This window comes from Bubalus bubalis, chromosome 8 (genome assembly GCF_019923935.1).
Source record: "Bubalus bubalis isolate 160015118507 breed Murrah chromosome 8, NDDB_SH_1, whole genome shotgun sequence".
In the NCBI taxonomy this organism is placed as follows: Eukaryota; Metazoa; Chordata; class Mammalia; order Artiodactyla; family Bovidae; genus Bubalus; species Bubalus bubalis.
The window spans coordinates 6,257,734-6,283,871 of NC_059164.1; the positions used below are offsets into that span (position 1 = coordinate 6,257,734).

General features: G+C 39.3%; 1 long non-coding RNA gene across 1 annotated transcript; it reads right to left on the reverse strand.

Annotated features, from left to right (window-relative positions):
* Nucleotides 1-905: 905 nt before the first annotated feature.
* LOC123334879 lies at nucleotides 906-21,549 on the reverse strand. Its single transcript, XR_006553072.1, has 2 exons — nucleotides 21,402-21,549; nucleotides 906-1,178 (listed from the first exon to the last, which is right to left on the reverse strand). It is a non-coding gene; the product is annotated as an uncharacterized LOC123334879 (long non-coding RNA).
* Between the last annotated feature and the right edge of the window lie 4,589 nt (nucleotides 21,550-26,138).

The following is a 26,138-nucleotide window of genomic DNA, read 5'->3' on the forward strand; positions in this document are numbered from 1 at the left end:
TGTGGTGAGTAGCTGTGTCAGGCATTGTGGCCTGCGACTTATGTACATGACCCAGTATAATCATCAGATTAACCCTATGAAGGTTACTGTTTTCTTCATTCTATAGATAATTGGAGTCCAGAATACTGAAATCAATTGCAAGGTCTTATAAATCTTTCTGGATAAAATTTACATTCAGTTAAGAAATATAATAGAAGCATATTTCAAAAGATATTTCTTTTCAAGACAACAAAAATAGCATTAATCACAATAGCAACTACAGTGTCAGCTGTGCCAGTGGACAGACATTACTCGGGATCTTGGTGCAGGCAGCCCCCTCATACCCGCCTTGGATGAACATGGAAGGAGCAGAGGCTGTCCAGCCTTCTGTTCTCGCTGAGCTCGGGGGCTGGTGGGGGAGCGGCTCCGGGTTCTGACACAGGCTCACAGACCTCCATCTGTGCTGGGCTATCTCCACTCATTAGCGGAATGTCACCAACCACCCTGTCTCAGATTTTTCATCTATGAAATAAAATGGTTCAATGAGATTGATCTTTCTGATTTCTTCCAGCTATTATATTAAGCTAAGGCATTTGCATTTTAATTACAGTTCAGACCCCCAGGCTGAAAACTGGTGACTCTGTTTTAAGTTTTGCAGAGAGAACATTCACTCATTTGCAAAACCACATAGAAAAATGGGGCTAGTCTTCTCTTATAAAGTTATAAAAGAGCCTTACACATCTTTCCTCCTTTCCTATGAATCCTGGAGTTGGAAACCACATTAAAAATTACCCTGCTGAGTTGCTAGACATAGTGAAAGTTGAACAGCACCCCCCACCCTTTTTAATGCTAAGTCGCCAACAGCACTGAGATGAGTAGATTAAATGTATCCTGAAAGGAATTCGAAAATAAAAGGAACAGCAAACTAGCACAGGAATGTTCCATTTTACTAAGTGTAGATTCCCTGTAGACTTAGTTAAGATGGTTCTCTTCAGCACTGGCAGCTTTTGCACTCAGAGAAATGTGTTTTTCTTTAAGTGTTTAATGTTTGTCAATGCCCAGGGCTGATTGCAAAGCACAGGCTGGATTCTCAGGGCTGCTTCTGTGGCCATCATTATTTCTACTTTGCATCTTCCTCTGAATAGAGATGAAGGTTCTTATTTGACTTCCTTTCTTCAATATTGCTTTATTTCAGTTCACTGTAAATACAAATGTTAACCCACAGTTTTACATCAGTGTCACTGTTGATTAAAGCACAGACAGACACACATCAACACAGACACACACAGACACACCTGCAGTGACTCCCCATGAACTGCAGAATTGGGCCCACCTTCCTGAGAATGATTCAAGATCTTCAACTTGACCCTAGCCAAATTTTTCATTGTCTTCTCCTGATTACCCTTCTTTATAACATATATATATATATATATATTAGTATATTCAATATGAATTATTCCAAAGTAGTCAATGCAATTGACACATTTCCATTTCATCTCAGTATTCTGTTAGAACTGGTTTGTACCAGCTCAGAGGAGCCGATGACTTCATTTTTCAGTTTTATCATCTAGCTGTAAAGAGTCTTCATTAAAATTCAGTTATATAAACTGACAATCAGACCAATTAAAAACAATAATAATAAATCCTTGTCATTCATCACCTCTAAGTTATTTTGTGCACTTTCCCATTTATGTTTTGAGGCATCATGGGATATTTATACCACAGGGATTGACAAATAGTACAAATCAGAGTTTTTTCCCTTAGAGAGATGGTTAAACATTAAGTAGCTTGTCACTTTCCAAACCTGCTTCAGTGACATGTTACCTCAATTACTACATTTTACTTTACTTTCAAATCCTCCTTTTCCTCTAGTTCTTTACTTTCAATTTGTAACATATTGTAACTTTTCCCAGTTTATCCCATCTCAATAGTTTTCATTGTATTTGAGTTCAGGTCCTTGTGAGCAGGTGCACATGCTCTGACTTGTGCATTGTTGTAATGTCTGGTGCCCAACAGGAAGTACTGAATGCAGGGTGCTCTGAATAATTTGTTGTTGAATAAAGTAGTACCTAGAAAATGAAACAACCTCATCCTTCACACTCATTTTCCCCCAACTAATATCCCAACTGTATTTTCCCTTAAGGCCCAGGTCAAAAGTTACCATCCTTTCTAATCTTTGGGGACCTTTCCAATGTCATACTATCACCAATGTGGTATTTATTGACTTCTTAAACTTACTTTGAAATTCTGTTCCAGATGCATGGTTGATTTTAGAGTTTGTGGGTTTGAGAATAGCCCTCCTTGGGGCCCAGATGAGCTCTGGTTAAAAGAGATAATGAGATACTCATGGGAGGAGCAGAGAAAGACCAAGACAAATCCTTCCTTCTTCAGACCTTCAGTGGACCTGCAGTAGGGGCTTGGAAATTCACCATTAATTCTGCATCCTAGCAAGACATCTGATCTTTTGAGAAAAATAAACTGTCTTAAGAAAAAGGCTCTGTTGAAAATTTTATTGACAAAATCTATTATTAATAGAGGGTGTCCTATGTCAGTATTTCAACTCAGTAAATGCAGATGATTTATTTTTAGCATGTGTATCCCACTATAGGATAGTACATGATAACTAGTGGCAAATCAAAACTTATAAATAAGAAGATAATTATCATTCACAATTCAAAACTCCCAAGGGAATCCATGCTAAAATAATAAATTTTCATTGTCTTCTATATTACATATTTGGGGTCATTTACATATTTTGGGATCTGACCATAACAATTTTGGAATTTAAACATTTATGTTTGTTTGCAGGAAATTTAATGAGTAAATATCTTGTCACATAGATTTAGTAACATTTCCTAAAACATTTTTTATTTTTAGATGGTCTCCCTAAATTTCATAATTTAAAATAATGCTTCTTAATTATAATAGCCAAGACATGGAAACAAATATTGTCAACAGATGAATGAATAAAGAAGGTGTGGTACATATATACAATAGAATACTATTCAGTCATGGCTTTCCTGGTGGCTCAGATGGTAAAGAATCTGCCTGCAAAGCAGGAGACCCAGGTTCGATCCCTGGGTTGGGAAGATCCATTGGCAAGGGGAATGGCAACCCACTCTAGTGTTTTTGGCTGGAGAATCCCATGGATAGAGAAGCCTGGTGGGCTACAGTCCATGGGGTCACAAAGAATTGGACATGACTAACTCTTTCACCTTCCACTATTCACCCATAAAATATAATAAAGTTAAAAATTTTTTTTAAAAAAAGAATGAAATAGGCTTCTAGTTCAAGATGGCAGAGTAGAAGGATTGTGTTCATCTCCTCCTGTGAGACACCAAAACTGCACCAAGCTGTTGAACAACATTGACAGGAGGTCACTGCGACCCACCGAAAAAATGTATCCTGTGCCCAAAGACAAGCTGCAGCGAGATGGTAGGAGGGATGCAATCATGATAAAATCAAATTCCATACCCATCAGGTGGGTGACTCAGAAACTGGAGAATAATAACACCAAAGAAGTTCTCCCACTGTTGTGAAGGTTCTGAAACTCGTGTCAGGCTTCCCAGCCTGCGGATCCAACAAAGGGACTGGGAATCCCCAGGGAATCTGACCTTGAAGACCAGCAGGATTTTTATCATAAGACTTCCACAGGACTGGGACAAACGAAAACTCCAGTCTTAAAGGGCACAAACAAAATCTTGTGTGCACCAGGACTCCGTGGAAAGGCGCAGTGACCCCACACAGACTGAACCAAAACTACCTGCTAGCGTTGGAGGGTCTCCTGTGGAGGCGTGGGTCAGCAGGGGCTCGCCACAGGGATGGGGGACTGGCATCAGCAGGCCTGGAATGTCCCTATTGGCATGAGCCCTCTGAGTTCACCATTAACCCTATCACAGGACATGTAGACCCCAGGGTTGGGTTGCTTCAGGAAAAAAAACTAATAAGGAGGGAGTGCAACCCCATCCATCAGCAGAGGATTGGATTAAAGCTTTACTGAGCAAGGCCCTGAGCAGGAGCCAGTTTTGTCCATTGCCAGTCCCTCCCATCAGGAAGCTTACATAAGCCTCTTAGCCTCCTCCATCAGAGAGCAGACAGAAGAAGCAAGAACCACAGTCCCACAGGGGCTAAAGCAAAAAGCATGAAACAGAAAGTTAATCACAATGAAAAAAACAGAAAGTTAGGTCCCAGATGAAGGGACAAGATAAAACCCCAGAAAAACAACTAAAGGAAGTGGAGATAGGCAATGTTCCAGAAAAAGAATTCAGAGAAATGATAGTGAAAATGATCCAGGTTCTCAGGAAAACAATGGAGAAGACATATTAATTTAGTTTATTCATTCATTCATTTAGTTTATGTTTTCCAATTTCTCCCTCTCTTTTTTTTTGATGTTCTTTCTCAAGACTTTATCAAGCATAGTATAAAAGCTTTTGTATACATATATATATATTTAATATGTATAATGTATATATTTTAGAAGACATGAATTTTCACCTAAAAAATTTGTGACATTTTTATTTCACTAGTTTGACTTAGTATAAATAGAATGCTAGATTTCTAATTAAAAAAATAGATCTGCAACAAACAACAAAGGTTCACTGTAGAGCACAGGGAACTATAGTCAATATCTTGTAATAACTTTTAATGGAAAATCATTTCAAAAATAATATATGTGTATATGTATAACTGAATCACCTTGCTGTTCACTTGAAACACTGTAAGTCAACTTTACTTCAGTAAAACATATATATTAAGAAAAAAAAAGAATGAAATAATTCTGTTTGCAGCAATATGGATGGACCTAGAGACTATCATACTAAGTGAAGTAAGTCAGAGAAAGGCAAAGACCAAATAATATCATATGTGTAATCCAAAATATGACACAAATTGACCATATTTATGAAGCAAAAATATACTCACAGACATAGAGAACAGAACATGTGGTTGCCAAGGAAGAAGATGGACTGGGAGTTTGGGATTAGCAGACATAAACTATTATATACAAGATGGACAAACATGGTCCTACTGAATAACACAGAGAATTATATTCAATACTCTGTAATAAATCATAACAGAAAAGAATATGAAAAGGAAAATATGTGCTTAGTCGCTCTGTGTGTCTGACTCTTTGCAACCCCATGGACTGTAAGCCCACCAAGCTCCTCTGTCCATGGGGATTCTCCAGACAAGAATACTGGAGTGGGTTGCTGTTATCTCCCTTCCAGGGGATCTTCTCAACCCAGAGACCTAACTCAGGCAGATTCTTTACTCTCTGAGATATCAGGGAAGCCCATGTATGTATGTATGTATATATGTATATATGTATATGTATATATATATATATATATATTGCTGTTGTTGCTGTTGCTAAGTCGCTTCAGTCGTGTCCAACTCTGTGCGACCCCATAGATGGCATCCCACCAGGCTCCTCTGTCCCTGGGATTCTCCAGGCAAGAACACTGGAGTGGGTTGCCATTTCCTCCTCCAATGCATGAAAGTGAAAAGTGAAAGTGAAGTCGCTCAGTCGTGTCGGACTCTTAGCGACCCCATGGACTGCAGCCTACCAGGCTCCTCCATCCATGGGATTTTCCAGGCAAGAGTACTGGAGTAGGTTGCCATTGCCTTCATATATATATGTGTGTGTGTGTGTGTGTGTGTGTGTGTGTGTATAAATGAATCACTCTGCTATACATCAGAAACTGCTGCTGCTGCTGCTGCTAAGTCGCTTCAGTCATCTCCGACTCTGTGCGACCCCATAGACGGCAGCCCACCAGGCTCCCCTGTCCCTGGGATTCTCAAGGCTAGAACATTGGAGTGGGGTGCCATTGCCTTCTCCGTCATCAGAAGCTAACACATTGCAAATCATCTATACTTCAATAAAATCAATTTTAGAAAATGCTTTAATAGACATCATTTAATAGGAACTAATCACAACTTTGGGGCTTCCCAGGTGGCACTAGTAGTAAAGAACCCACCTGCCAAAGCAGGAGATGTAAGACACATGGGTTTGATCTCTGGGTCAGGAAGAACCCCTGTAGTGGGGCACAGCAACACACTCCAGTATTCTTGCCTGCAGAATCCCATGAACAGAGGAGCCTGGAGGGCTAGATAGGTTCACAGAGCTGCAGAGTCACATATGACTGAAGTGACAAAATATGCACACACACAGTCATAGCATGTCAAAAATTAAATCAAACACTTTAAGGTAGGATTACTTAGGTATGAATGAATATGATGGAAATTTTAATTTATATTTTTCTATTTTATTTTCAGAAACTTTGTCTCATTTCATGTAGTATCTCTATAATCTCATAATAATTTCAAAATAACTTTGATAACTTTAAGACAAAATGGTACTGTATTTGTCAATGCATTTTTCTTCAATTATATGTTCAATATGTTTTAATTCCATTTATTGTGTATTCTATGTACCCATGTTTCCAGTATGATTCAGTCTATCTGCCAATATGTTCTTTTGTGGTTTCCTTAACTGATTTTGTAGTAAACGTAATTTTAAATATTTAGGTTTGTAGAAAAGTGGAGATAACAAAATCACCCCAATGTAAGTATATCTAATGTCCCTTAGTATTGACATCTTATTATCCATATTTGTCACAATGAATGAACCAACATAAATATTATTAGCTAAAGCAGATACTTTATCCAGGTTTCCTTCGTTTTTACTCAATATCTTTTTTATGTCCCAAGATCTCATCCGGGAAACCATATTACATTTATTCTCCATGGCTTCCTAGGCTGTGACTATTTCTTGGACTCTCCTGATTTTTGATGCCCATGGCGGTTTGTGAAGTATTGAGTAGGTGTGTAATAGACTGTTTCTCAAATGGGTTTGTCTGATATGTTTCCCATGATTAGCTTGTAGTTACTGCTTTTACAGGAGGACAGTAGAGGCCATTGCCCTTCTCACCACATGCTATCAAGAGGACAGGCTAGCAGCATAACTTAACAAAGCGGATGGTAACCTGGTAACCCTGACCACCTGACTGAGACACTGTCAGAGTTCTCCACTTAAACTGTCCGTTATCTTTGGGAAAATGCCACAGTGTGCAGCTCACATCTAAAGAGTAAGTGTTGAGGGTGGAGTCTGTACATTAATTATTCAGAATTCTTCTCCTTGGGAGATGTGTGAATTCTCTCTCATATTTATGCATAAAATGATTGACGTATGAGTGTTGACTCACAGTCATTTACTTTATATTTTGTGTTACAGTTGTCCAGGTTAGGTCAGTTGTTTCACATGTTGTAATACATTCCCATGATCATTTTGTATCTGTAGCTATTTTTTGAGCTCTTCTTTATCCTAAGGTGTTACAGGATGCTCCAGGTTCATCTTCTATGCTTTTTGCCCCAGTTCTAGAATCAGTATTTCTCCAAGGAGCCCTTCTTCTTTCTATTAGACAATGGGATTAAAAATCCATGAATCTGGGTGCCATACTGCTCCTTGCTACTGGGGTCTAGTTGATTCAAAGGTCTCTTAGTTGACAGTGCAACTGACACAGATCTTTAAATACTTCTGATTGTAACCAGCTATATCTACATTAAGCTAAACATGAGTTTATGCAAATGTCTCCAAATCAATCCACTACCACAAGGTTCATTCTGGCCTCCTTCCCGTGCTGTCTGTAGCTCCCACTTCAACAGAGTGCAGCCTGGCCCCAGTCATCTGATATCTATCTGCTTAACTGTTTAATTCTATTATACATTGACAACAGTATCAGAATTGCTAACCCAGACTCCTGTTGGGGAATACTGTTATCAACTAGATAATAGTGCTTTTGTACAGTCCTTTGAGGTGTTTGGTCTTAGAGATCACACTGATTTCCATGGTTATCTAGGTCAGCACTGTTCTCTCACCTCTGATATTATTTCACACATCTATAAAGCAGTTATATTATTTTTTCAAATTCTGCATTACCTAATGAATCTCCTCTTAAATGTTTTATATCAATATATGGGAATAATTGCATTCATCTCATGGAATGGTTGTTAAGGGCCAATGATATATATATGCCAGACTCTATTAGTTGAATTCAAGCTTGTGTCAAACATTGGCCTGCATTAACCCTGATGCTGAGAAAGATTGAAGGTTGGAGGAAAGGGGGACTACAGAAGACAAGATGGTTGGATGACATCACTGACAAAATGGACATGAGTTTGAGCAAACTACAGGAGAGGGTGAAAGACAGGGAAGCCTGGCATGCTGCAGGCCACAAAGTCGCAGAGTTAGACATGACTTAGCAACTCAACAACAACAACATACCTACAGAAAAGCATTTTTATTTCTTACAGTTTGGGAGTTATTAATTAGATATTCATGTGCAGGATTTTGTATGAACATAATTTTTCAAATTGCCAACAGCCATTGGATCATTGAAAAGCAAGAAAGTTCCAGAGAAACATCTACTTCTTCTTTATTGACTATGCCAAAGCCTTTGATTGTGTGGATCACAACAAATTGTGGAAAATTCTTAAAGAGATGGGAATACCAGACCACCTGACCTGCCTCCTGAGAAATCCATATGCGGGTCAAGAAGCAACAGTTAGAATGGGACATGGAACAATAGGTGGGTTCCAAGTCGGAAAAGGAGTACGTCAAGGATGTATAGTGTCACCCTGCCTATTTAACTTATAAGCACAGTACATCATGCAAAATGCAAGCTGGAATCAAGATTGCCAGGAGAAATATCAATAACTTCAGATATACAGATGACACCACCCTTATGGCAGAAAGTGAAGAACTAAAAAGCCTCCTGATGAAAGTGAATGAGGAGAGAGAAAAAAGTTGGCTTAAAACTCAACATTCAGAAAACTAAGATCATGGCATCAGGTCCTATCACATCACAGCAAATAGATGGGGAAATAATGGAAACACTGAGAGGCTTTAGTTTTTTGGTCTCCAAAATCACTGCAGATGGTGATTGCAGCCATGAAATTAAGATTCTTGTTCCTTGGAAGAAAAGCTATGACTAACCTAGACAGCATATTAAAAATCAGAGACATTACTTTGCCAACAAAGGTCAGTCTAGTCAAAGCTATGGTTTATCCAGTGGTCATGTATGGATGTGAGAATTGGACTATAAAGAAAGCTGAGCACTGAAGAATTGATGCTTTTGAACTGTGGTGTTGGAGAAGACTTTTGAGAGTCCCTTGGACTGCAAGGAGATCTAACCAGTCCATCTTAAAGGAGATTAGTTCTGGGTGTTCATTGGAAGGACTGATGTTGAAGCTTAAACTCCAATACTTTGGCCATCTGATGCAAACCACCGACTCGGGAAAGACCCTGCTGGTGGGAAAGATTGAAGGCAGGAGGAGAAGATGACAGAGGATGAGATGGCTGGATGGCATCACTGACTCAATGGACATGAGTTTGAGCAAGCTCTGGGAGTTGGTGATGGACAGGGAAGCCTGGTGTGCTGCAGTTCATGGGTTCACAAAGTTGGACAGAACTGAGCAACTGAACTGAACTGAATTTTTCAAACTGTTGTACAAATACCTAGGAGTGTGAATCCTGGATTGTATGGTAAGATTCTATTTAGCTTTGTAAGAAATCGATAAACTGTTTCTGGAAATGCCTGTACATGGTATATTTCCAAAATTAATAAATAAGAATTTCTATTGCTTGCATCATCACCAGAAATTGATAGCATCAGTTTTGCAGATTTTAGCCTTGTGCTAGATACATAGTGCTATATCACTATTGTGTTAATTTCAAAGTCTTTATGGACAAAAAAACTTTGAGGAACTATTTATATGTTTATTGCCTTCTGTATATCTTCTTTTCTGATGTGTCTGATTTTTTCTTCCTCCATTTAAAAAAAGGTTTACTTGTTTTCTTTATGTTGAGTTGAAAGAGTTATTTGTATATTTGGTATACAAGTACTTTATCAGATATATGTTTTACAAATATTTTTTCCTAGTCTCTGGCTTGTCTTTTCAGTCTCATAAGTGTTTTCACACTAACACACATACCCAAAATATTTTTAATTTCAATTAAGTTAAACTTGTCAGTTTTTTCTCTTACTGATCACTTTTTTCGGTGTTATGTCTAAAAACTCATTTACAAATCCTAGATCGTATACATTTCTCCCAATGTTTTCTGTTGTAGGTGTTATAGTTTTGCATTTACATTTATGTCTATGATCCATGATTAGTTAATTTTTGTGTAAGTGAAAAGTGTATGTCTAGGTTCAGTATTTTGCATACAGATGTTCACATTTTCCAGGAAAGATTGTCTTTTGTTCAGTGAATTGGTTTGCACTTTTGTAAAAGCTCAATTGACTAAATTGTGGATCTATTTCTGGACTCTCTCTTCTGTTCCACTGATTGATCTGTCTGTTCTTTCACCAATACCACACCGTCTTAATTACTGTAGCTTTATGGTACACCTTGCAATGGATAATAGTCCTGCAATGTTGTTCTTCACTATTTGTTGGCAATTCTAGGTCCTTTGCCTTATCAGAGAAATTTAAAATAAGTTTCCTGGTATCCACAAAATGACTTGCTGAAATTTTGACTGGGGTTCCATTGAATGTATGAATCAAGGTGGTAAGAAGCTTGACATTTTAACTGTATTGAGTCTTCTAATCCATGCAATTTCTCTGTTTCTGTAAATTTTTCTTGACTGCTTTCATCTTTGTCTCCCATTTATATGCAAACAAATCCTGCACACATTTTATTAAATTTATGCTTAAGTAACTGTGTATACTGTTGTAAATTATATTGCTTTAATTTTAAATTCTGATTATTCATTATGTTATAGAGAAAAACTATTGACCTTTGTATATTGACATTCAACCCTAAGCCCTGAACTTGCCTATTAGTTCCAGTAATTTCTACTGTAATTTTTATTATTTCATTTCTTCTACTTGCTTTTAAGCTTAATTTGTTCTCCTTTATTTATTTTCCTGGGAGGTTAGACTATAACTTTACATGCTCCTTCTTTTCCAAGATATGCATTAATGTTATAAGTTTCCTTCTACGCACAGCTTCTGCTTTGGTCCACAGATTTTGACAAGTTGTATTTACCCTTTAATTTAGTTGAAAATCTGTTTTACTTTCCCTGTGACTTTTCTGGGATCCATAACTTACTTAGAATGTGTTGTTTAATTTCCAACTATTTGGGGATTTTGCAGCTATTTACTGTTACTGATTTCTAGTTTAATTACATTATGGTTCAAGAACATGCTTTGTAAGTTTCCTATATTTTAAACTGTGGAGTTTTCATCTGTTGTGGATATCTAGGTTGCTTCCATGCCCTAGCTATTGTAAATAGTGCTACAATGAACATATGGGTACATATGTGTTTTTAAGTTATGGTTTCTTCAGGGGATATGCCCAATAGTGAGATTGTTGGGTCATATGGTAGTTTTAGTCCTAGTTTTTTAAGGAATCCCCATACTGTTCTCCATTGTAGCTCTATCAGTTTACATTCCCACCAACAGTGCAAGAGGCTTCCCTTTTCTCCACACCCTTTGCAGCATTTATTGTTTGTAGACTTTATGATGATGGTGTCATTGTGGTTTCAATTTGCATTTCTCTAATAATGAGCAATGTTTAGTATTTTCCATGTGTTTTTTAGCCATCTATATATCTTCTTTGGATCAATGTCTGTTTAGATCTTTTGCCCATTTTTTGATTGGGTTGCTTGATTTGTGGTTTTGAGCTACATGGGGAGCTTATATATTTTGGAGATTAATCCTTGGTCAGTTGTTTCATTTGCTATTATTTTCTTCCATTCTGAGGGTTATCTTTTCACCTTGCTCATAGTTTCCTTTGCTGTGCAAAAGATTTTAGGTTTAATTAGATCCCACTTGTTTATTTTTGTTTCTATTTCCATTATTCTAGGAGGTAGGTCTAGACAATCTTGCTGTGATTTATGTCAAGGAGTGCATTGCCTTTGTTTTCCTCAAAGAGCTTTATAGTTTCTGGCCTTACATTCAAGTTTGTGAGCCAGTTTGAATTTATTTTTGTGTGTGGTGTTAGGAGGTGTTCTAGTTTTATTCTCTTACATCTAGCTGTCCAGTTTTCCTAGTACCATTTATTGAAGAGGCGGTATTTTCTCCACTGTATATTCTTACCTCCTTTGTCAAAGATAAGGTGCCCATAGGTACGTGGATTTATCTCTGAGCCTTCTATCTTGTTCCACTGGTCTGTATAAAGCTGTGGTACTTGTATACAATGAAATATTACTCAGCCATAAATGGAATGCATCTGAGTCAGTTCTAATAAGGTGGATGAACCTAGAACCTATTATATGGAGTAAAAGTAAGTCAGAAAGAGAAATACTACAGATTGACTCATCTCTATGGAATCTAGAAAGATGCTACTGATGAACCTACTTGCAGGGCAGCAATGGAGACACAGACATAGACAACAGACTTGTGGACACAGTGCGGAAAGGAAAGGGCTGGCTGAATTGAAAGTAACATGGAAACATATGCATCACCATGTGTAAAATAGACAGCCAGCAGGAATTTGCTGTATGGTGTAGGGAGCTCAAGCCTCGTGCTTGCCGACAACCTAGAGGGTAGTGGGTGGGAGATGGAAGGGAGGCTCAAGAGGGAGGGGACATATGTATACCTATGGCTGATCCATGTTGATGTATGGCAGAAACCAACACAATATTATAATTATCCTTAAATTAAAAATAAAGAAAAAAAATGAACATGTTAAGTTTATAGTAATACCATTTTTTCCTAAATAGTAAATTTCATCAATCAATTTTCCATAAGAAAATCTTCAGTTGAAATGGTGCCTTTCTAAAATGTTTCCATAGTTTGTTTTTATTACATACCTCCACAATTTTAATGCTTACGAGTTTTGCCAAGAAAATGCACTGGTCATAAGAAACACCCTCTTCCAACAACACAAGAGAAGACTCTATACATGGACATCACCAGATGGTCAACACTGAAATCAGATTGATTATATTCTTTGCAGCCAAAGATGGAGAAGCTCTATACGGTCAGCAAAAACAAGATCTGGAGCTGACTGTGGCTCAGATCATGAACTCCTTATTGCCAAATTCAGACTTAAATTGAAGAAAGTAGGGAAAACCACTAGACCATTCAGGTATGACCTAAATCAAATCCCTTATGATTATACAGTGGAAGTGAGAAATAGATTTAAGGGCCTAGATCTGATAGATAGAGTGCCTGATGAACTATGGAATGAGGTTCGTGACATTGTACAGGAGACAGGGATCAAGACCATTCCCATAGAAAAGAAATGCAAAAAAGCAAAATGGCTGTCTGGGGAGGCCTTACAAATAGCTGTGAAAAGAAGAGAAGTGAAAAGCAAAGGAGAAAAGGAAAGATATAAACATCTGAATGCAGAGTTCCAAAGAATATCAAGAAGAGATAAGAAAGCCTTCTTCAGTGATCAATGCAAAGAAATAGAGGAAAACAACAGAATGGGAAAGACTAGGGATCTCAAGAAAATCAGAGATACCAAGGGAACATTTCATGCAAAGATGAGCTCGATAAAGGACAGAAATGGTATGGACCTAACAGAAGCAGAAGATATTAAGAAGAGGTGGCAAGAATACACAGAAGAACTATACAAAAAAGATCTTCACGACCCAGATAATCACGATGGAGTGATCACTGACCTAGAGCCAGACATCCTGGAATGTGAAATCAAGTGGGCCTTAGAAAGCATCACTATGAACAAAGCTAGTGGAGGTGATGGAATTCCAGTTGAGCTCTTTCAAATCCTGAAAGATGATGCTGTGAAAGTGCTGCACTCAATATGCCAGCAAATTTGGAAAACTCAGCTGTGGCCACAGGATGAGAAAAGGTCAGTTTTCATTCCAATCCCAAAGAAAGGTAATGCCAAAGAATGCTCAAACTACCGCACAATTGCACTCATCTCACATGCTAGTGAAGTAATGCTCAAAATTCTCCAAGCCAGGCTTCAGCATTATGTGAATCGTGAACTTCCTGATGTTCAAGCTGGTTTTAGAAAAGGCAGAGGAACCAGAGATCAAATTGGCAACACCTGGTGGATCATGGAAAAAGCAAGAGAGTTCCAGAAAAACATCTATTTCTGCTTTATTGACTATGCCAAAGCCTTTGACTGTGTGGATCACAATAAATTGTGGAAAATTCTGAAAGAGATGGGAATACCAGACCACCTGATCTGCCTCTTGAGAAATTTGTATGCAGGTCAGGAAGCAACAGTTAGAACTGGACATGGAACAACAGACTGGTTCCAAATAGGAAAAGGAGTTTGTCGAGGCTGTATATTGTCACCCTGTTTATTTAACTTATATGCAGAGTACATCATAAGAAATTCTGGACTGGAAGAAACACAAGCTGGAATCAAGACTGCCGGGAGAAATATCAATAACCTCAGATATGCAGATGACACCACCCTTATGGCAGAAAGTGAAGAGGAACTAAAAAGCCTCTTGATGAAAGTGAAAGTGGAGAGTGAAAAAGTTGGCTTAAAGCTCAACATTCAGAAAACGAAGTTCATGGCATCCAGTCCCACCACTTCATGGGAAATTGATGGGGAAACAGTGGAAACAGTGTCAGACTTTATTTTTCTGGGCTCCAAAATCACTGCAGATGGTGACTCCAGTCATGAAATTAAAAGACGCTTACTCCTTGGAAGGAAAGTTATGACCAACCTAGATAGCATGTTCAAAAGCAGAGACATTACTTTGCCAACAAAGGTTCATCTAGTCAAGGCTATGGTTTTTCCTGTGGTCATATATGGATGTGAGAGTTGGACTGTGAAGAAGGCTGAGCACTGAAGAATTGATGCTTTTGAACTGTGGTGTTGGAGAAGACTCTTGAGAGTCCCTTAGACTGCAAGGAGATCCAACCAGTCCTTGCTGAAGGAGATTAGCTCTGGGATTTCTTTGGAAGGAATGACGCTAAAGCTGAAACTCCAGTACTTTGGCCACCTCATGTGAAGAGTTGACTCATTGGAAAAGACTCTGATGCTGGGAGGGATTGGGGGAAGAGGAGAAGGGGATGACAGAGGATGAGATGGCTGGATGGCATCATTGACTCGATGGACGTGAGTCTGAGTGAACTCCAGGAGTTGGTGATGGATAGGGAGGCCTGGCGTGCTGCAATTCATGGGGTCGCAAAGAGTCGGACACGACGGAGTGATTGATCTGATCTGATCTGAAGATGCATGAAACAGTGAGGCACTAAAACCTGTATGTCCCATATTTTTATTTATTTATTTTCAGCATCCATGTTCTAGCAGGACACTGGAATAAATAGAAAAAATGGAACATATAAATATTGAACCCAGAGTAAGGCCTTGGCTAGGATGTGTAGCAATGCAAAGTAGTAAGTCTGAGTCTGGAACCTAGGCATCCTGGAAACTGGAAGAAGAACCGGGTAAAAATGTGACCCATGGAAAAAGAATTGTATGAGTGTTAATATTTGAAAATTATGAAAAGTATAGTAAATTCCCTACATACAAACTTTCAAGTTGAGAACTTTGAAGTATGCAAATGTGCACGCCATCTGTTGTACTATTCTGCTATACTTTTCAAGGTACTGCAATGTAACATTAAACATGTTTTCTTTATTTTTTGTGTTTGTTTTTATGTATTACTTTTATAAACCTATTACAGTACAGTCTCATATCACTGATTTTGTTAGTTGGGTACCTAGATTAACTTTGTTGAGCTTATGAACAAATAGGAGTTACAAACATACTCTCAGAATGGAACTTGTTCATATGTATGAGACCTACTCTAGTGACTATATAAGCAAAGGGAACACTATTGGTATCATCCCATACTGTATTCAGGTTTCCCTGATATTCTCTAAAATGGCTTTCTCTGCTGGTTGATAAGGACAAGAATAAAACAGAGACCCCACACTGTGGGTAGTTTCTGCATTAAGATTAATCAGTGGGTTCATTTGGTGACAGCAGCCTCTCACCACTGAAAATGTTCCCACCTAATCTAATGTTGTCATCTGTTTGGTTGATGACCTATTACCTTGGAGCTTATACAATTTTCCAACACTTTCCTTTTTTCCCCTTACGTATTAAGTAGAATGCTTCTGTAAAAAGAAACTTTCCCTTATCTACTAGAACTTCCATTACCCAGAAATCAAAATTCATCCCTGAATCGTAAAACAAGTATTTTATCTTTCCTTTTATGATTGAGGAAATGTGACTTAGTTGCTTCCAATTACATCTGCTCTTGTTTTCTATTGCTTTTTAGCAAAATACTCCCAAAAGGAGCACCTTAAAATAGCCAGCACTATCTCACACAATTTCTGAGGGTTTGGTATCTGACAGTAGCGTCACTAAAGGTTTGAGCTCACGTCTCTCATGAGGCTGTGACCAAATCATGGCCACGGGCTGAAGCAATCAATGGACGTGACTGGGCATGGAGGATTTTTCTCTGAGAAAGTTCACTCACGTGACTCTTGGACCAAGATTCAACTCCTCTCTGGCTGTTGGCGTGAAGACTCAGCTCACCACATGGACCCTCTGGAATTTCTCATAACCTGACACAGCTTACTTTTCCCAGAGGGAAGAATCCAAAACAGAAGTGAGCAAGGAGAAAAGCATCCTCTCCAAAGTCACACCCCCCACTTCTGCTTTAAATTATCCACTAAGGCCAGTTAGTGGATAATTATCCACTATCCTCCACTCTGGAGGATGGAAATCGGACCCCACATCTTGAAGAGAGAATTAGTGCCTAAGGGTCAGAGAATCCTGTGGAGACATTTTAAATCACCACAGTGTCCAATGGCACAGTAACCTCAGCTCATCTCACAGAGCTCCTTCATCAGATCTGAAGTCAACCTTTCCTCCAAGGAAGCTGGTGATTTATGTTATTTGAAATGCAACATTTCTTCAGGGTACATTTTTGTTTTTATTAAAAGTATAGTCAATGCACAATGTTATATAAGTCAGGTGTACAATAGAGAGACTCACAATTTTTAAAGGTCATATTCCATTTACAGTTATTATAAAATATTGGCTATATTCCCTGTGCTGTGCAATGTATCTTTGTAGCTTATTTTGGCTTTTAGAGATGTTAATGAAGGAGGAAACATAATAGGCTCTCTCTTGAAAGCAGGACTCCATCTTGGGCTGGACTGTGGACTTTGAGCTATACGCCCACCAGGCTCCTCCATCCATGGGATTCTCCAGGCAAGAATATTGGATTAGGTTGCCATTTCCTTCTCCAGGGGATCTTCCCGGCCCAGGGATTGAACCCAGGTCTCCCGCATTGCAGGCAGATACTTTAACCTCTGAGCCACCAGGGAATCCATCAAAGGGAAGCCACCCTTTAATCTATGGAAATAACATACCAACTGGAAAACCAAGCCCCAGAAGGAAGAGCCCCAGGGCTATCCGTTGCCTAAAAGAATACTCTAATTATCTGTATAACCGAATAGAATCATACATTCTATTATGCTTATTGGGGTGTGACCACAAGCCTATTGATAATTGTCCACTGTTAACTACCTAGGCTTAAGGCATATGATCACCAGTTAACTTTGATTGTATCTTCTTTTTCTTTTGTTCAGACTAGTTTCAGGGAACCTTCCATGCTTAAGGTATATAAGGTTTTCACAAAAACTGGTCAGGGTCCTTGGCTAAGAGGAGACTCTGCCTTGGGCCCGCTGGTGTAATAAGCTGCACTCCACTATCTGCATTGTCCTTCTGAGTGAGTTTGTTTCCTGGAACATGTGGCTACATTTTGCCATGGGGCTGTCATGGATTTTGTACATTTTTAGCAGACAGAGCTAGAATGCATATATTTTAAAAGAAAATGTGTGAGGCTATATTGATATTTTTACTTCCAATTCTACAAATACAGGTTTCACTTCACTGCATTGCTTTTATGATGTTTTCTCTTTTCCCTTACATTGAAAATATTGACTGCTGACAATAGAAAAGTGAGAGCGCTAGTTGCTCAGTCATGTCTGCCTCTTCATGACCCCGTGGACTGGGCTCCTCCGTCGATGGGGATTCTCCAGACAAGAATACTGGAGTAGGTAGCCATTCCCTTCTCCAGAGAATCTTCCCAACCCAGGGACAGAACCCAGGTCTCCTGCATTGTAGGCGGATTCTTTATCATCTGAGCTAACAGGGAAGTCCCTGCTGACAATAATGGCATATCAATTATTTGCACTTTTCTGCCATATAGTTTTCAAGTAAGGTATGTATATTACCAATATATCTATCAATTGAAATTTATAATTTTTTTTTTTGTGGTGGTGGTTTAGTTGCTGTGTCCAACTCTTGTGACCCTGTGGACTGTAGCCTGTCAGGCTCCTCTCTCCATGGGGTTCTGCAGCCAAGAATACTGGAGTGGGTTGCCATTTCCTTCTCTAGGGGATCTTTCTGACCCAGGTATCGAACCCAGGTCTCCTGCATTGCAGGCAGATTCTTTACCCACTGAGCTACCATGGAAGACCCCTTTAGGTAGTGTAGTAATATCAAATTTGTTTTAATCATTTTATCCCATTCTAAATAGCCATTCAAGGAATTTTTAAAAATTCATTTGCGGTAAGTCCTTTCTTAAAAAGAAAAAAAAATTACCTCATTAAAATAATAGCTAGAACTTTTTTGTTTTTTTTTCCAAGTTTTTTGTTGATATTCTTAATTGCTCTTATTAACATCTGTAAGGTCCATAGAGAAGGCTTCAATGAAGCTTTCTAAACAGGTTTCTTTCAGTCAAAAAAGTTCTTACATTAATTTAACTACTGTTTTATAGGCACCAACAAAACGGTTGTTTACAATGAGAGCACTCTAGATTTGATAACTTGTTAGTTTCTCTAATTTTAAAAGGATCCACTGTTTGGCCACCAATTAAGAATGCAAAAGTACTGCTTATAAGCTGAGTATACACAAACAAACAAACACTAGAATAACCTTGGAAGATCAGATAGGATATTTACATCTCAAAGATACAGAGAAATCTGAACTTCCCCCAGAAGACCTTGCTTAAGATTTTACCAAGCCAGGTTTCAATTTTTAACTGCATACTTGTTAAAGAGCCCCCTCAAAATTTAGGGTGAGAGTTAGTTTCTCCAGTTAACTCAATACTTGCAAATGAAACAGATAACCACAGATTGGGACTTAAATCCTTGTGCCGGGACTCTAACCCAGCCAAAAGCTTGCTTGGGACTTGAACCCACGTGCATTCCCAAGTTGTCTTCTGCCATATTTAGATCCAGTCATCCTGGATTGTGAAGTCAAGTGGGCCTTAGAAAGCACCACTAAGAACAAAGCTAGTGGAGGTGATGGAATTCCAGTTGAGCTATTTCAAATCCTGAAAGATGATGCTGTGAAAGTGCTGCACTCAATATGCCAGCAAATTTGGAAAACTCAGCAGTGGCCACAGGACTGGAAAAGATCAGTTTTCATTCCAATCCCAAAGAAAGGCAATGCCAAAGAATGCTCAAACTACCACACAATTGCACTCATCTCACATACTAGTAAAGTAATGCTCAAAATTCTCCAAGCCAGGCTTCAGCAATACGTGACCTGTGAACTTCCAGATGTTCAAGCTGATTTTAGAAAAGGCAGAGGAACCAGAGATCAAATTGCCAACATCCACTGGATCATCAAAAAAGCAAGAGAGTTCCAGAAAAACATCTATTTCTGCTTTATTGACTATGCCAAAGCCTTTGACTGTGTGGATCACAATAAACTGGAAAATTCTGAAAGAGATGGAAATACCAGACCACCTGACCTGCCTCTTGAGAAATCTATATGCAGTCAGGAAACAAGTGTTAGAACTGGACATGGAACAACAGACTGGTTCCAATTAGGAAAAGAAGTATGTCAAGACTGTATATTGTCACCCTGCTTATTTAACTTATATGCAGAGTACATCATGAGAAACCCTGGACAGGAAGAAACACAAACTGGAATCAAGATTGCTGGGAGAAATATCAATAACCTCAGATATGCAGATGACACCACCCTTATGGCAGAAAGTGAAGAGGAACTCAAAAGCCTCTTGATGAAAGTGAAAGTGGAGAGTGAAAAAGTTGGCTTGAAGCTCAACATTCAGAAAACGAAGAACATGGCATCTGGTCCCATCACTTCATGGGAAATAGATGGGGAAACAGTGGAAAGAGTGTCAGACTTTATTTTTGGGGGCTCCAGAACCACTGCAGATGGTGATTGCAGCCATGAAATTAAAAGACACTTACTCCTTGGAAGGAAAGTTATGACCAACCTAGATAGCATATTGAAAAGCAGAGACATTACTTTCCCAACAAAGGTCAGTCTAGTCAAGGCTATGGTTTTTCCTGTGGTCATGTATGGATGTGAGAGTTGGACTGTGAAGAAAGCTGAGCACCAAAGAATTGATGCTTTTGAACTGTGGTGTTGGAGAAGAGTCTTGAGAGTCCCTTGGACTGCAAAGAGATGTAACCAGTCCATTCTAGAGGAGATGAATCCTGGATGTTCATTGGAAAGACTGATGCTAAAGCTGAAACTCCGATACTTTGGCCACCTCATCGAAGAACTGACTCATTGGAAAAGACTCTGATGCTGGGAGGGATTGGGGGCAGGAGGAGAAAGGGACGACAGAGGATGAGATGGCTGGATGGCATCACCAACTTGATGGACATAAGTTTGAGTGAACTCCAGGAGTTGGTGATGGACAGGGAGGCCTGGCGTGCTGCGATTCATGGGGTCTCAAAGAGTTGGACACGACTGAGTGACTGAACTGGACTGAACTGATACTTAGATCAGACATTGAGAAAGGTAAATGGACTCTTATTGTTCCTCGATTTCCATCAGGAACTTCTCTCAGAGGCAAAAGTGTAGGGGCAGTTGTTTGGTAACTTATATCACTGACAGTGCTAGCTGAGCTAAGGATGGGCTCCTTGGGTAACTTAGGGTACAAAGAGATTCCTGAATATGGGTGTGGCCTCTTTTCATCCCTAGTTGAGTCTTCCCCTGAGGCAATGATTCCTACCAGTAGGCAGGAGTAGTTCTGGTTCCTCCTCGTAAATGATTTAACCTGTGGAGGGCCCTAAAGGGTAAATCAGTTAAATATAAACCTAGCCGCAATATAGTATCATAACTCAGAGACCCATTTAGTGGCCACTTTTCTTGGCTTTCTAGCTTATACTGTGGTCAAACATGATTACACAGCCTAACAAGTTTCTATGATTTTAATCCCAGTAGTTCAAATCTTTGCCAACACTGGAGGATAAGACCCAGAAAGATATTGGTTGGGATTGATTCCTCCTGACCCATTTCAGACCCAAACCAGAGATGATGCCTCTAACTCCTACTCTATCCAAAATTTTACCCTTAAGTCAAAATCCACCACACAATTTGATCAAGATTTGCACTTATGATTTTAGATGCTATCCCTTCCAAGGCAGTCTCCCAACCAGTTGTTAGTGCCCAAAAGTTGTTGCAAAGAAACCTTTTCTTACCTTATCACCATCCCTTTGTGGGTGCCAGCTGAAACAGTTAACCACAGATTGGGACTTGAACCCACGTGCTGGGACTCGAACCCAGCCAAAACCCTGCTTGGGACTTGGACCCACATGGCTGGGACTTAAACCCAGCCAAAACCCACAGTACCTGGTTTCAGGACCTAATGAAGCTCAGGCCCTTGATGACTCATGGCAGAAAGAATTCAGTGAGAGACAAAGTGATAGGTAAGAAGTGGATTTATTCAGATACAGAGAGAAGCACACACACTGCACAGACAAGAGTGTGGGCCATCGCAGAGGGTGAATGCAGCCATAAAATGTGGCAGGGTTAGTTTTTATAGGCTGGGTAATTTCATATGCTAATGAGTGGAAGGACTATTCCAACTAGTCTTGGGAAGGGGTGGAGATTTCCAGGGTTTGGGCCACTGCCCACTCCTTGGTCTTTTGACAGTGACTTGGAACTGTCATGGCACCTCTGGGTGTGTCATTTCACTTGCTGATTCAGGTTCAAGGTCTAGTCTTGTCTGCCCTCTTGGTCCCATTTGATTCTAAACAGTTTGTGTTGTGTCCCTGGGCTATGTCATTCTTTCAAAAGTTGTGCCCTGCCCCTTTCCCTCTTGTTACACTGTGGTTAACACATACAATATATGTTACCAGTTGCTGAAAATTGATGCTGTTGCTTCATTAAATTCACAGGTATTCTAATAAAGAAGTATTATACATAGAAACTAAAGTGCAAGGTCTCCTGGATACGTCCAAGTCATATACCCATTAGAAGAAAGCAGCTTCAGCTTCTTCAGCATTGCTGGTCAGCACATAGACTTGGATTACTGTGATACTGAATGGTTTGCCTTGGAAATGAAGAGATCATTTTGTTGCTTTTGAGATTGCACTCAAGTACTGCATTTAGGACTCTTTTGTTGACTATGATGGCTACTCCATTCCTTCTAATGGATTCTTGCCCACAGTAGTAGATATAATGGTCATCTGAGTTAAATTCACCCATTCCAGTCCATTTTAGTTAGATGATTCCTAAAATGTTGATGTTCATTCTTGTCAAGAAGCCGAAGTTAAAAGGTTCTAGGTAGTGGCGAGGGTTATTCCAATTATTCTTGGGAAGGGGCAGAGATTTCCAGGATTTCTGCCACTGCCCATTCTGTGGTCTTTTAACAGTGCCTTGGAACTGTCCTGGCACCTCTGGGTGTGTTATTTCACTTGATGATTGAAAATCAACATCTACTCTTGTTTGCCATCTTGGTCCCATCTGATTCTAATCGGTTTGTGTTGTGTCCTTGGGCTATATCATTCTTTCAAAAGTTGTGCCCTGCCTCTTTCCCTCCCATTCCACAACTAAGTATGAGCTCCTTATGTCTTTCTACAATGAAGCCACCTAAGTATCTTTCAACTGAGTCCCAAATATTTCTCAGTGAAAACTGAGCCTGCCCCCACCAGTGTCTTTCCAGCGGTAGGTATTTTCTCTGTTTGTTTCAACTGGGACCTGGGTGTCCTTAACTGACTCCCTGCCCCTCCCAGCATCTTCCAACAGAGTCCCACTCATAATCTAGACCCTGGGGGAATATTTATTTCCCAGTGTCTTCCCAGAAGGCCCCTCTCCCCAGTATCTTACTGAGATGGGGCAGGTACCTGCTGTACCCCACCAATAAAAATTCAGGATCTCAACTGGTATGAGAGATCTGAGGACCAGGAGAGACTTACCCAAAGCCACCAAATGCCCAAGGAAGCGAATGGGCACAAGGGGCCTCTGCTGGTACCACGGTTCCAGTTTCTCCTAGAGTTCAGGTGGGAGAGAGAAATTGTTCCATTAGAGTTACTAGTTTCAGCATGTTTTTAATATTTAGTGATTTCTTCACTTTTCTTTAAAATTTTGTTTTTACAAGTATATAAAAATTAAAGGATTTTGAAGTCCATATTATGTACCAAAATACTTTCAAAAAACTTGCAATTTCATCCCTGTGCATCCTACCTTTTTCCTTCTAAAACATGACTTACTGCTTTATATATTGTATCATATATCATATTATATATTATGTATTATATATTATACTTCTAGACTTTCCCTTTGAAAATATATTCTCTCCTCTGCCCTTCCCTCCATCCTCCTTCCCCTCCAGAGTTACAGTAGATGATGCTATATATGGATTTCTACTCTTTTGTAATGTAATAAAATATTCTAATGATGAATTCACAACCGAAGGCCTTAGTATCCTTCTTACAGACACATAGTATACCACAGCATGGATCTATTCATAGAAACAGTTTCATATTTATGGAAATTTGTTTCTAATTTATGCTATTATAAACATAGTTGTACAGGAAACTTATTTTTGGCCTGGATGCATTGTTATAATTTCTGGGTGTAGGAATGATAAACTCAAAGGTAAATGTATATGCCATTTCCCCAAATATTTCCAATTTCTTCTCCCTGGAGAGTGTATAATTTTACATTCCTACCAGAAATATAGGATACTCTTGTTTTATACCTAAGCTAAGTGTATATTGTCATACTTTTGCATTTTTACCAGTCGATAAATGAAAAAATCTCAATGTAATTTTAATTTCAATTTCTCCTACAATAATTGAGTTTGAAAAAGCACCCCTTATTTTAAAGATAATTATTTTAGCTTCTCGTTTAACATATTGTTCTAACTTTACAGAAGAGTTGCACAGAGATTAAAGAGTGTTCAAATATGCCTTTCATCCACTTTCTTCTGTTTTAATATTTTACACAATGGTGGTTTATTCATCAAACTAAGATATTGAGCAAATATTACTAAACAATGACAGATTCTATTCGGATTTCACAGTTTTTTCCCTGAAGTCCTCTTCCTGCTCCAGGATCCCATGCAAGACACCCACTGCGTTTACTCCTCATGTCTCTTCTATCTCTTCAGTTGCAGTTTTCCAGGCTTTCCTTCATTGTCATCATTTTGACACTTCAGAAGCACAGTGTTCAGGTGTTTTGCCAAATGTCTCAAATTTAATTTAATCTAGTGTTGTCTCATGATTATATGGAAATAAGGGAAAGACTGTTTACATGTTTGGTTTTGGTTTCCTTGCTTGAAAAATATAATCCATGTTTCTAACTGTATTCTTTCTAAGCATGCTTGTCACTATGTTGTCTTAAATCTATCTTTAGAAATAGGCCAGTTTCTTTATAGAGATTAAATCCAGGCAGCAGATCCTCTCTTCTCTTTCCTTCACATGGTATACAATTTCAGTATAGTTTTACATTAACTGCCTAGAGATTATAGAATTTGAAACTTCTTTTGAATCCCTCTATGTGGTAGCTTCAATATGCCAGAAATGGGGCATGAGAATGACCAGATGTCATACAAGTTCACGCCCATATCTCCAGCATAAAGCCCCCAGTTCACAAAATGTGCCTTTTTGGCTTAGAACCAGCAGTAAGATGCCCTTGTCTTGCAGGTCTTTGCAGAAATTCCTTCTTATTTCTTTTCACCTACAGCCTCCTTCTAAGGCAGATTCACACCTGTCCTTCAATATATAGGTTTAGAGATCAGTAAAATATGATGAAGTTATTTGCAGGGATGTGTGTTGATGAGAATCTTTATTTTATTGGGGCTCATAATTTTAATCATACTTATAACATATCTATGGTTTTAAAAATGTTAATCACCATCAATCAAGAAAAATGAAAAAACAAAACCCAGACTTGATTCAAATCCTTTTTAAGGAAAACTGACATTTCCTTTAATAAAACTGTGACAACAAATGGAAAATCAATGTTTAGGAACTGACCTGCTACGCTGCTGCTGTTGTTAAGTCGCTTCAGTCGTGTCCGACTCTGTGCGACCCCATAGACGGCAGCCCACCAGGCTCCGCCATCCTGGGATTCTCCAGGCAAGAACATTGGAGTGGGTTGCCATTTCCTTCTCCAATGCATGAAAGTGAAAAGTGAAAGTGAAGTTGCCCAGTCGTGTCCGACTCTTCGCGACCCCATGGACTGCAGTCTAACAGGCTACTCCGTCCATGGGATTTTCCAGGCAAGAGTACTGGAGTGGGGTGCCACTGCCTTCTCCTATGGGATCTTGCCTATAGGTCCTGAACATCTCCCCACAATTAAAACACCCCTTTCCCCCACCCAAAACTGCCCTTTACTGATCTGGCCCCTGTGTGGCTGCAGCCTTCAGCCCAGCTAGATGGAGAGCAATGACCCAGCCACACTGAACTCCAGGGATAAACAGGACAGTGCTGCCTAACTAGATGATCTTGTTTAGAAACCATGCCCTCCCATGTCCAGCTTATATTCTGTGCAAGAATTGTCCCCACCATTTTTTTTTTAAATTGTTTTTATTATTTTTCTGTCACTTAAAAGTAGTCTCAATCATTTTAGGATCCCAGGTGTATGAAAGGGAGTTCCATAGGAGACATCCTAGCAGGCCCTCTGGGAGCACTTGCCCCCCCAAGCTCACCATGAGGATGCTGCCTGTGGACATGTCCTCTCCAGGGACTGACCTTGGCAACGATCTGCTCCTACCTTTGTTTGTCTTTGGGTCTTAACTCCTTCCTCAACATCCCTCAAAATTGTTTCTTTCCTTCACATATCCCATATGCTTTCTGTATAGTTATCTTCCTGGCCCATTCTTCGTATCTACAAAACTGCTTCAGGCTAAAATGTAAGCATTCCCCTTTTTGTGAATTTTCTCCATAGCTGAGAGACAAAAGCTTACATAGTGCACTGGGTCAGTAATT